Here is a 12,635-nt window from a genome sequence, read left to right as displayed (position 1 = left end):
ATAAGGTTTATTTGGCCAATTTGTGTTAAAGTCTGTCTTAAATAGTTACCAGAATAATTACCAGAAACATGTTTTATTCCTCAGAAAGCAAAACGTTTATTGTGTTGAACATTTGTTTGACATTCTATATAGGAGCTTGTTATTTCTTTATTTTTGACAGTTTTATTGTCAGCATGTGTCGGGTACAGTAGTTCTGGGTGTGGAAAAAGCCTCCAGATGCTTTATTTATGTAGCAATACCACAATTCAAAACAGTTACAAGTAAATGTCCTGCATTCAAAACTATGCTGAAGTAAATGTGCAGTATTTGTAAAGTATTCTCAGTAAAATTTACTCAAGCATCAATAGTACTCATTCTGCTCTATGAATGTTATATTTTATTACTGAATTATTATTATTGGTACGCTGAATGTTAGGAGTATTTGAATGTCGGTCAAGGTGGGGCTATTTAGCTATTTTGTATACTGTTAGTTTAATCTGTAACAATTTAGGCTATTGTATTTTTTTTTAGCTGATGATGTTTTGTATGTCAAATATTTGTAAAGCAAATAGTTGTGATGGAATTTCCCATCTATTCCTCTCACCGTGGTCGGGACATCAAAGTGTCCCTTGTGTTGACATGACTGGGTTGGTCTGTGTAAGACATCAACAGCTCCGGGGCCTCTTCCTTCCTGTTGACTGAGTTAACCTGAGTATCAGTGTGGTAACTACTGACTATACATACAAAGCCCAAGGTAAACTTCCTCTAAAACAGCATCCCTTACTTAACAGCTCCTCTAGCGGGTGCCTGGCTCTATTACCCTCATCTCCTTTAGTATTAACTCATTTTTACACATTGATATAATGTGAGCATACAACAATCAGAAATTCCACAACAATGGTAAAGGTAGCTCTGGAATAAATAAAGCTGAGTTAAAAGTACAATATTTCCATTTTGAATGTAATGCAGTAGAAGTATAAAGTAGCAGAAGATGGAAATACTCAAGTAAAGTACAAGTACCTCTAAGCGGTAACATAGCTGTGTGTTTACTTGGTACATATCCAGTTATATACTCTTGGGTTTCTCATTTCTAATAAGCCATAGGCAAATGTCATCTGCATTTATAAAAGTTTAGAGGACATTGATAAAAGGTTCCTGCAATAATCCACCTTGTCTGCAGTTGTACGTTAACAAATTGCTAATCCACATATGTCTAAAATTAGAACCACAATAAAACAAGAAGTATATTTTGAAGATAAAAAGTGTAAGTTTAATGTAATGAACAAATGGAAATGAAAATCTCTTTTATGATGGGCTTTTTAAAAGAATGAATGAATGAATGAATGAATGAATGAAAGACTTTATTTCGAACATATAATAAATAAAAACAGATACAAAATAATAACAAACAAAACAAGTGTTATAGTGTCCGAAAAGGAGTAGGTAGAAGAAAAACTTATATTACCCTACCCCTTTCTCACTTCTCCTCTATTAACTCATATATCATAGAATGATAATATAATATAATATAAAAACTATCCCAGATTTATTTACATCCCAAGTTGAATATATGAACAGCATCCCAAGTTTATCTACAACCCACAAATACATCCGGAGTTAAAAAGTATATACCCAACCTTTAACACAACTCTGCCTCAACCATATTCCTCCCAAAAATATCTTTCTTGTATAGCTTTTTAAATTGATTTATATTTGTGCTACCCTTCAACCCATCACCTAACCCATTCCACAAATCCACACCACAGACTGAAAAGAAGAAAATTAAAAACAGCTGGTAAGTTTTTGTCTCCCCCTTTCAGATTAGCTTTTATTCCATTTCATAATCCTTTGAAAAACAACTAAGAATGGAGAAAGAAAATAAAATCATCTTTTGAAGAAGTGAACGTTTTTTTTTTCCTTTATTAGACTATCCACCACAGCATAGTGTCGTCCACTGATGGGATCCTAATGACAAAGTGTCATGCTAGTCTAGGAGGATATAAACCAACTACAGAATATTTTGCGCATTAATTCTATAAAGCTTTGGTAAATTATTTACTAATGATAAATAAGGCCAATTGCAATTACAGGGTGCCTGTTGAAAAAGTTGTCCCCAAATATGTTGAAATTCCATAGTAAGAATTTATTGTAAAAACTGTAAAAAGTAAAAAAACAAAGTGTGAATGCAAAGCTTTATTCTCTTTCATGCTCAACCATTGACAAGCATTTCTATATTAATTGACTGAGAACGTGCTGGCATCTGTAAACCATTTCCTTTCTACCTCTTTCTTGCCCAGCTCCCACAGCTTAGTAAGAAGCCGAGTCCCACTTTTGGCAGTAGTCAGGAGATATTTCTCGTTGTTTGGGTATTTTCTGACACTGCACCGGCCATAAACCAGACTCTGGCACAACCGACCGAGCACCAGCAGGAAGAGGGAATCCCTTTCATCATCAGTGAGCACCATGATGCTCTCCCAGCCTGCTAACACTGCTCCACCTACATCCAAAGGACTGGGGTTCTCCAGCATCATGTATGTGATTAATACTGCCACGTCAAATACATAGCAGTCATTCATGAGCAGACTAAAGTCCAGCACGCCTGACACCTCATGACGCCCGTTGTCTACCGGTGTGACAAGGATGTTTAGGTCATTTGGGTCCCCATGTATTATTCCTGTGAAAGACACCACAGAAACACTTAGTACGTTTGTGCGTTTAAATGTACTGTAGAGAAGAATTGTACTTTTGATGGAGGCAATTTCTGATATTGGTTACCATAGTGCAGAAGGATTTACCTCTGGTTATTTCTGTTGGATTTGCCCTGGTCAATTCTTCTTTAAAAAGGTAATTTATCTCTGGTCTCTGCACATGGTACGGTATAGTTAAAGGGACTGTTTGTAACTTTTTAAGCGTATAAATGTAGCGGGTCGGGACACATGCGCGCGCTCGCATATGCGCGCTCGCTTGTGGCTGTACTCTCTGCTCCTCTGCCTCCTCGCCTTCACTCAGACAGAGCGCGCATTCTCGCGTACTCGCTCCACCTCTAGACGTGAACGCGCGCTCACTCCACACTTCAGAAGAGTTAGTTTAGCTCTGAGAATATCTAGTGAATGTTCAGTGGACGTTTGCGCAGAAATAACTGCTGCAGCTCCTCCAGACCAACAGAGGTTTCCCGTGTCTTGTGAAGTGACGGGGCTCCTCAACGAGTTATTTTATTGTCTCGTTAACGACCGGGTGCCGGTGTCTCCTCTGCTCTCTCCGGCTGCGGGCAGAGAGAGCAGGGAGACACGCTGCAGAGCCCCGCTGCATTAGCCTGCGCTGAGGCAAGAAAAACCAACACTAGGATCAGCATTGATTCATGGAGAGACCTTCGTCTGGTCAGCTAACATTACTGCCAAGCAGCTGAAATATAGAGTGATATTGTGCTTTTAGCTGACGTGTGTCGCCTCACTGTTTTGAGCGATGCTCGTTCAGGTATATTTAGAGCGAGCAAGCGCGAGCTCGATGCTGACTTTCGTTGATTTCACGGCCACAGGTGTCGCTGTTAAGAAGCATTTCTGAAAGTTACAAATAGTCCCTTTAATCAGATGTTTACTGTGACCCGAAAAGTGGGATGAGAACGTGTTGCATAATTCCTAAGGATACAGGGCTGGGTTAGCATACACCCGGTTTACAATTACACATAAAAATTATTTCACAAAACAAGCAGAATCATAAACAGAGATAATAAAAGTAAACCAAAGGAATACAGAGCACAACGAATGATGAAGACTTGTTATCTGTATTACCTCTTCGGAAGGAGCTGATTTTGGGCTGCACGTGTGATTTGTACTGTTCAAGGACTGCTTTGATCACTTCCTGCAGGGGATCTCCATCCATCACTGATAGGCAGTCCTCTAGGAGAGGAATCTTGGATAAACTCCAACGCACATCAAAGTTTAAGACATCCAGGTTTGGAGATACCAGCTGAAAAAAATTAAATGTTTTCAATACTAGATATTTTTGCATGCTACTTTTTATCACAACTCTTTGATACCTCACAACTGCATTAACCGTTATAATCAGGCCCTATAAAGTTGATATGGCTAACATGTTAACCAATATTCACTCTCCATATAGCTCTACATCAACTCCTGACAATATAATTGGGTCTTTAGCAGATAAAGCCTGAACAATGAGCTGGAAGACGCTAAAAATGCCCCCTGCATCAGCCATCTCCAACATTTCTACTAGCTGAAATATACAAGTTTGACATTTGAACTTACTTGTTGCAAAGTCTTATCCATGGAAGCAGTCAACTTGCTGACATGATAAAGATCTAGCACTGTGACTGGAGATTCTCCGACGGGTTTTCCAGGGAGATAGGTCATCAACCTCACACAGTAGATCTGAGCGCCATGTCCAGTCTAATAAGATAAGGTGGATACAAAAACAGGAAGATTTTCAGTTCAGTATAACGTCATCATAACTCTGGATGGTCCGGGGCTAGAACTTAAAAGATTCATGTAATTGTGGTTTAAACTGTTTAATAGAGGACAAAAGGCCTTGCTTGTGTTTTCTCTGGGATACACTGGGTAGAGCTAGTGATGTTGGTTTTATCAAATCATTACTTTTAAAAGGTACAGTGTATAGGATTTGGTGACATCTAGTGGTGTGTTTGCAGATTGCAACCAACTGAGTACCCCTCCACTCAACTACTCCCTTTCCAAGACTGCGGTAACGTAAGCCGACAAATGCAATACCATGGTAATGACGTTTGCCTCGCTCAGAGGCCATCCTTAGTAATGAGAGAGAAGAAAAACAAACATAGGACAACAAAAGGACAAAGAGCATGGGACATTTTGGGGCGGCTGTAGCACAGAGGTAGGCCACCATTCGGAAGGTCATCAATCGGAAGGCTGGCGGGTCGATCTCTGGCTCATCCAGTCCACATGTCAAAGTGTTCTCGAGCAAGGTACTTAACCCAAATTGCTCCCGAAGGCTATGCCATCGGTGTGAATGAGTATTTAGATCAGATCCTGATGGGCAGCACTTTGAGTAGTCGGAAGACTAGAAAAGCACTGTATAAATAAATAAAAATAAAATAAAAAGTCCATTTAAATTAAATTAAATTAATTATAAATTAAATAGATTAAAAGTGCCAAGTTTAAAATGAGCCAGTGGGATGAGACATTCTGTAATTCATTCAATGTATACAGTGCAAAGTAGTGGAAGGCAGTTTTCCCAAGTTCGGTATTGATCAACTAGAGTTAAACAGTCAGAAAATAAATGTAAGTACATCATTCAAAGCGGTAAGCAGGCTTACTTGTAAATGTAAAAATGTAAATCAACTTATATTGTCACACTTTGTACATAGCACAGCACACAGTGCTATTTAGCTTCTGCATTTAACCCATCCTAGTATATTAGGAGCAGTGGGCAGCTACTATACAGCACCCGGGGAGCTGTTTGGGGGGGGCACCTTGGCAGTATATATATATATATATATATATGTGTGTGTGTGTGTGTCTTATTTTATTTTATATTACTATTTTCATTTTCTTTAGTAGTAAAACTAGTGAGTAGTTAGAATCCTGATCTACACTCCATACTAGTTGGTGGCGGTAATGCACCATAAAGTTGTTTGCCAACCGCCATACAGCTCCAACGAAGAAGAAGAAGCGCTCCATGTGAGTAACGCACAATCTCGTGAGGAAAAAGGATGCGGAAGCAGAGAGTCTACAGATTCCGGCAATATCTGAACCATATTTCTGGGCGGTATTATCACAAAGATATCAATAGAAACATAGAGTAAACAATGTGTATACGCGCCGCCGCGTTGTAGACCTCAGAGGGATTAAACCACCCACCTCTTGCTGCTCTTACTTTAGATTCACTCTGTTGTCTTGTTATTATGACTCAAGCTAAGAGAAACTTTATGAAATTGGACTGCAGAAATATTTTGTTGTTACCTATTTCCTCCATACTCATGAGCTGCCCTGTGGTGGTGGTGGGCACGACTGTATGAGTAGGAACTCCATGCTGGCGTAGAAAGGATATGGCGAAGGTCTGCACCTCCAGCCGGGTCGCGTTCTTACTCTCTTCTGAGTTCATGATCTTCAGGACGTGCCTGGTGCCATCCTTGTCCTCTATGAGGAAGTTCTGGTCTATATAACTAGGCAGGGTGGAGATCTCAGTTACGGACACCCCATAAAGTTGCAGTGATAGTTTGGTTGCTTGCTGCAGGGTGAGCCTCGGCCTTGGATCAACAGCTGTGGCATTATCTGCATATGGGAATAAAATCACAACACAAACTTTTTAAACTGTGAAAACCAGAAACACATGTTTGAGTTTGTCAGTCACATGTAGTAAAACTTTGTAGAGACAGATGCAAGTGTGACAGTGACTGGACATTTTGCTGAGAAGTAGTGGGCCAAAGGCCTAACCCTGCAGGGGGTCGAAAGACCAGCAGCAGACACTCTGCACACAACCTTCCCCGGCTCATCAAGGAGCACGGGAAAATATAAGTGTATCAGGTGCAACACAACTGACACACACACACCACCCTTTTCACCAGTCCTGTGTTATTCCAGCGAGCACAGACCATGAGAAGGAGCCCAACATGTCCCAGAGATAGAACCGTATGAACGGTGTAATGGAAATTCAATTAATATTCCGAGATGAGTCCTAATGAACGTTGAAATACGGATCTCGAAGAAATGAAATGTCTTTGTTGTATTTTATTCTTGCAAAAATACTTAAGTACAAGTACCTCAAATGTGTACTAGTACTTCAATAAATGCACTTAGTTACATTTGATCGAATATGACAAAACGTTATTTTTATTAAAGTTACAAACTTTAGCTTTAATCATTCTCCTACTAACTACCTTCGTTTTTGAAAGCAATAAATCTGGTTTAACTAGTACACATAAAGATATAATAAATATAAATATATATTTATAAAGTCTAGATGGCTATATGAGAGCTTTTAATGGACCATATGTTCCAGTCATTTAACAGATAATATGTGCACTTACCCATTGTCTTTGAGCAGATGATGTAGAGGACGTGAGAGGCAGTAGTAGTAGAGCCTGGTCTCTAAGGTTTGAGGAGTCTGTCAAACTGGATCCTCCCAATTAATACCCACCCCCGGGTGAGCAAACATCCCTGTACTTTACATCATAACCATTCATCTCTCAAACGCATGCGCACTCATAACTTCCTTGCTGTGGTTAGGCCTCATGCAAGATCATTTTCGTATTTGTGTCTTAACTTTCTCTTCCTTTTCTGATAACTGACCTGCGTAAACATGATGAATGCCACTAATGCGTAAATGAGCGTTCATTAGAATTTTAAACTAGCACAATTGTTAATTAGCATAATCAACGCCCTAATGATTCCATATAAGGCTACTCGTCCTGCCCCATTCATCCGTCTCTGTAAATATGTCAGCACGCTGTCAACGCTCGCCTGAAGCTTTGGCCCAATTCCATTCCGGTCTCTACACCTTCACGTAGTCACACTCACAGCTCAATGAAGCACCCTTCTTTAAGGTGAAGGGTATAAATACAGGCAAGCTTCGGGACGAACTTGAATATCAGAATCAGAAATACTTTATTGATCCCCGGGGACCAATTGAGTTACGTTTTGCTACCAAAAATATTTAAATGCATGATTGTCCATGACTATTCGCACATTGTATATCTGTTCAAAATGTACCTTAAAGGGAGATTTGTGAAGTATTTAATACTCTTATCAACATGGGAGTGGGCAACTGTGCTTGCTTTATGCAAATGTATGTACAGTATATAGTTATTACTGGAAATCAATTACCAACACAAAATAATGACAGATATTGTCCAGAAACCCTCACAGGTACTGCATTTAGCATAAAACAATATGCTCCAATCATAACATGGCAAACTGCAGCCCAACAGGCAACAACAGCTGTCAGTGTGTCAGTGTGCTGACTTGACTATGACTTGCCCCAAACTGCATGTGATTATCATAAAGTGTGCATGTCTGTAAAGGGGAGACTCGTGGGTACCCATAGAACCCATTTACATTCACTGATCTGGAGGTCAGAGGTCAAGGGACCCCTTTGAAAATGGCTATGCCAGTTTTTCCTCGCCAAAATGTAACTTAAGTTTGGAGCGTTATTAAGTCTCCTTCACGACAAGATCTCAGAAAGATCAATTGCGTCAAAGAAATGATTAGCGTTAAAACAAATTTATATATATATATATATGTATATATATATATATAAATATAGGAACATCATAAGAAAATATAGCCTAAATAAGAAATGTGCATAACAACAGTGCAAACAACAGTGCATAACAACAGTGCAAACAGGTACGAACACAGTGTACAGTGTACACTGTGTTCGTACTGTGTAGGTACGAACACAGTGTACAGGTACACTGTGTTCGTACCTAAAATAAAATTGGTGAGGTATGTTCTCCACTTTTACGAGCCACTAATGAACGAAGGAATTTAGGACAGAGTTCTTTGAACTCAATTTAAGGTTTCACTGGTGTAGTTTTTAAATTACTGGCATACTATATAGACAGTTGTAATATACATTTTAATGAAGATGTTAGCACATATGCTTTTGGCCAGAAATACAGCTATCATAGTACATGCCTGATACACATAAAGGGTGCATTTATTGTTGTTTTTTACTAAAGGCAATGCAGCCTCCGTTGGAAGCAGGAGCTTATGAGGACCACACAAGGGCAGTATTACACCAGATTCTATCTATAAAGACGGGGACTTACAGAACTAAAACTGTTGATCTTTTCAAAGCACATTATTAAACAAATTAATGCATGAGTAAATATTATAAAGATATAATTGATGCCCTGAATTATAATATTATAATATATTATTACATATTTTAAAAGGGCAAATTCATTTATACTTCTAAGAATTCTAATGTGACTGTAAATCTAATCAAATCTATTTGCATGTAGTTTGTGGGGTTAGTGGAGGAGAGGCCTGTCACTCAGACGGTGATAAAGAGCTACCGAGACTTGCACAGCTTTGGAAGATACAACATACAACTGGAATGTGGTAGAGTTAGTTTGATAAACCAATACAATTACGCAAGTTCACTGTTTTATAATTTCCAACTGCATCTGCAGCTTTATGGGATTTCTGTATTTGTTTAGAGTTTTGCTGCATGTTCTAAGGCATTTTGAGTTGGAGGAGTGTGGTGTTTTCTTTGGATTATGTTGGATTAGAGCAATTTGTGCAGCCTTGTTATTCGAATCCTTTGGGACACGTGTTTTTTTTTCTTGTGTAATTTAACAATTTTCACAATTTAAAAGCACAATCCATAATGTACTGGAATCAGGGGCGATTCTAGGATCAGATCCCAGCTTTTAGGGACCCCAGTATGTGGAAGTATACAAATGCACCATTTTAGAATAGGCAGAAATAACACATTTATACTGCATGCAAAAAATGTTTTTGTTTTTTTTGCCCAAAACTGAATGTGATTATCATAAAGTGGGCATGTCTGTAAAGGGGAGACTCATGCATGGGTACCCATTTCCATTCGCATATTGAGGTCAAAGATCAAGGGACCCCTTTGAAAAGACACTTTTTCTTCACCTAAATTTAGTCTACATTTGGAGCGTTATTTAGCCTCCTTCTGATGATCTAGCATGACGTGTTACAGTAATGACGGCGGTCTCAGAGGGTTTAATAATCATTTTTTAGGGGTGCTGAGATGAAATGTAGGTGTGCTTGAGCACGCCTAAAAAGAGTCTAAAATCGCCCGATTGGAACGCATAGTTATCTGCTACTGAACTGATGTTGCCAGACATCACAGACACAGCAGTATGGTTACCAGCATCTTACAACGGGCAGGTCTAATATCACATATTAAGCACCCTGAAGTGGTTTCAGATAAATCGCTCTTATATTTGACTTCATTTCTGTATGTTCATTTCTGTTTCTAGTTTTCAGGGAGAATTCATGATTCTTTGCCCTTCACAAATCTGATCAATGTTATGTTGAGATAATGTCATCTTATTAACCAAATCACACGTTGCATGAACATTATAATATGGAGGTTACATATGACAACAAATTATAAGACTTTTTACTATTATTATATTTTACAGTGAAACTATTGTTTTTCAAAGTAACCAGGATATAATGTTTTCCACCAGAGAGCATGGGGAACTTTTTAACAGCTGATGGTGTCATTAAGTTTTAATACATTAGCATGAATTTACAACTGGCCAAACTAAAAACGAACCAACTGTACCGGTACTAACTGGAGTATCTGACTCAGCAGCAGAAAGCAAAAGATGTTTAGACTAGGGCTGTCAAAGTTAACGCCATATCAACACGTTAACGCACATTAGTTTTAACGCCGCTAAATTCTTTAACGCATTAACACAATTGATCTTTCGGAGGTTGTAGCAGGTTTTAAGGCTAGAGTAAAGATACCAGTATCATATGAAACTACAAAATCTAATGACTCCATTGGTACCAACCATGTCATACTACAGTCACAAAGGAGGTTAAATAACGCTCCAAATGTATGCTAAATTTCAGCGAGGAAAAACTGGCATGGCCATTTTCAAAGGAATCCCATGACCTCTGACCTCCAGATCAGTGAATGTAAATGGGTTCTATGGGTACCCACGAGTCTCCCCTTTACAGACATGCCCACTTTATGATAATCACATGCAGTTTGGGGTAAGTCATAGTCAAGTCAGCACACCGACACACTGACAGCTGTTGTTGCCTGTTGGGCTGCAGTTTGCCACGTTATGATTTGAGCATATTGTTTTATGCTAAATGCTAAGGTTTCTGGACAATAACAACAGCCCTAGTTTAGACAGTAAGAAATCAAAATCTAATCTGATATGCATTTTTATGTATGTTACTGACTGTTTGTCCACACTAGATCAAACCACATGGTTTTGTAATTTTCCTGTAGGGCTGTTACAGTATACAGTTTGCATGTATAATACAGCATGGCTCCAAAGTACTAAGTGATAATAGTTCACCACAAGGAGGTAAGGAGTGGTCAGCACTTGTTTTATCATAGACCTGAGTTAAGTAGTAACTACACTGAACACTTCCCTGTCTTACAAGTGCAAAGATATGTTTTATGATGCAGGTCAAAGTCCATATGAACTGAATCATCTATTGGACAACAGCAGAGGTGGCCTCATGTTGGCTCATGCTTTTCAAATATCAACAACACTTTACAGTACATTGGAAAAAATAACACACTGTTAAGGCAAGGCAAGGCAAGGCAGCTTTATTTGTATAGCACATTTCAACAACAGGGCAATTCAAAGTGCTTTACAGAAACATTCAAGAACATTGCGACAAAATGCAAAAGAACATTAAGAAATAATTAAAACAGTTATAAAAACATAAAAACATTAAAACATTAAAGATTAGAAAATAAAAACAAGCTAAAAATAAAAGCTAGGATAGAAGCTAAAATTGCATAAAACTCAAAAGAGTAAAAGTTATAGTGCAGTGTCAGAATGAAAGGCACCCGCAAACAGGAAAGTTTTAAGCTTTGTTTTAAAAGAAGTGAGAGTTGGAGCGGTCCTGCAGGTTTCTGGGAGCTTGTTCCAGATATTTGGTGCATAAAAACTGAATGCTGCTTCTGCATGTTTAGTTCTGACTCTGGGGACACTAAGCAGACCTGATCCAGATGACCTGAGAGGTCTGGATGGTTCATAACACAGCAGAAGATCAGAAATGTATTTTGGCCCTAAACCATTTAGTGCTTTGTAAACCAGCAGCAGTATTTTGAAATCAATTCTCTGAGAGACAGGCAGCCAGTGTAGAGACTTCAGAACTGGACTGATGTGATCCACTTTCTTGGTCTTAGTGAGGACTCTAGCAGCAACGTTCTGAATCAGCTGCAGCTGTCTGATCGATTTTTTAGGAAGACCGGTAAAGACGCCGTTACAGTAGTCAAGTCGGCTGAAGATAAATGCATGTACTAGTTTTTCCAAATCCTGCTGAGACATCAGTCCTCTAATTCTTCTTATATTCTTCAGGTGATAGAAGGCTGTCTTTGTAATTGTCTTAATATGGCTGTTAAAGCTCAGGTCTGAGTCCATGACTACACCAAGGTTTCTGGCTTGGTCTGAGCTTTTTAACATCACAGATTGTAGGTGAGCACTAACCTTTAATCTTTCTTTTTTGGCTCCAAAAACTACAACCTCAGTTTTGTCTTTGTTCAGCTGAAGAAAATTCTGGCACATCCAATTATTGACTTGTTCAATGCACTCACTCAGTGCTTGTATTGGACTGTAGTCTCCTGGTGATAGAGTTATGTAAATTTGTGTGTCGTCTGCATAGTTATGGTAATTTATTTTGTTGTTCTCAAAAATCTGACCCAGTGGGAGCATGTAGATGTTAAACAAAAGAGGCCCCAAGATGGAGCCTTGGGAACTCCGCATGTGATTTTGTTCAGCTCAGATTTGCAATTACCTATAGACACAAAGAAGTCCCTGTCTTTTAGGTAGGATTTAAACCAGCTGAGTGCTATGCCAGAAATACCCACCCAGTTTTCCAGTCGGTCTAGTAATATATTATGGTCAACCGTGTCGAATGCAGCACTGAGATCCAGTAAAACTAAAACCGTAGTTCTACCACTGTCTGTGTTCAATCGGATGTCATTGA

The sequence above is a fragment of the Sebastes umbrosus genome, chromosome 5 (assembly GCF_015220745.1).
Source record: "Sebastes umbrosus isolate fSebUmb1 chromosome 5, fSebUmb1.pri, whole genome shotgun sequence".
NCBI classification, from domain to species: Eukaryota; Metazoa; Chordata; class Actinopteri; order Perciformes; family Sebastidae; genus Sebastes; species Sebastes umbrosus.
Note: the sequence above shows the minus strand (reverse complement) of the source record.